The sequence below is a fragment of the Branchiostoma belcheri genome, unplaced genomic scaffold, assembly GCF_001625305.1.
Source record: "Branchiostoma belcheri isolate BF01 breed outbred unplaced genomic scaffold, Haploidv18h27 scaffold45, whole genome shotgun sequence".
Lineage (NCBI taxonomy): Eukaryota > Metazoa > Chordata > Leptocardii > Amphioxiformes > Branchiostomatidae > Branchiostoma > Branchiostoma belcheri.
The window spans coordinates 1,844,827-1,845,459 of NW_017804076.1; the positions used below are offsets into that span (position 1 = coordinate 1,844,827).

The window sequence follows — 633 nt, forward strand, 5'->3', positions numbered from 1 at the left end:
CAAAATGTAATGTCACATCCATGTTTATATAAACGTACGTAAACCAAACCGCCCCCTCCCCCGGCCCCGCACCCACATTACAAAGTCGACAATAGTTACAGATGAACACAATTCTGTTTACTTTATTTTCAAAACGGCAGCAAGCCTAAATCACTATACATACGAGATTCTATCAAGTCAGGAGCTAGTGTAAATTATGAGTGTTTTTTTTTTATTTGAGCCGGCGGTGACATGCAAAAAATTACACAAAGTCGCCGGCGTTCTGTGGAAATCTGCAGTCCTAATTGTGGATATTGAACCCCAAATCCCAATGCAATATTCTCTACTCGAGACTGGTATTCATATGACCGTATTTTACGAAGAAAAATGAAAACTGACCGCTGACATTGATCCACCGATCTCTTCTCGTGTCATACAAGGGCGGATGCCCATATTTGGAAATCTCGAGTGTTCCGTGCGTAGCGCTAGGGTCATTGACCGCGGTTATCGAACACGCTGTTCCATTGTTCCATGGTTGTTCGAATGTTCCAAACGCGTTCTTTTTGTTCGATTTTTGGCTTAAAATGCAACTTTTTTCACCCATTTTTTGCCAATAAAATCATTTTCTGACATCTATGTTGGCCAAAATGACCA

The 633-nt window shown here is 41.2% G+C and overlaps 1 protein-coding gene across 1 annotated transcript in view; it reads right to left on the reverse strand.

Moving 5' to 3' along the window:
• Positions 1–633, reverse strand: part of LOC109478674 (ATP-dependent RNA helicase DDX42-like) — an 18,450-nt gene that overhangs the window by 12,830 nt on the left and 4,987 nt on the right. The gene's annotated exons all lie outside the window — the stretch shown is intronic.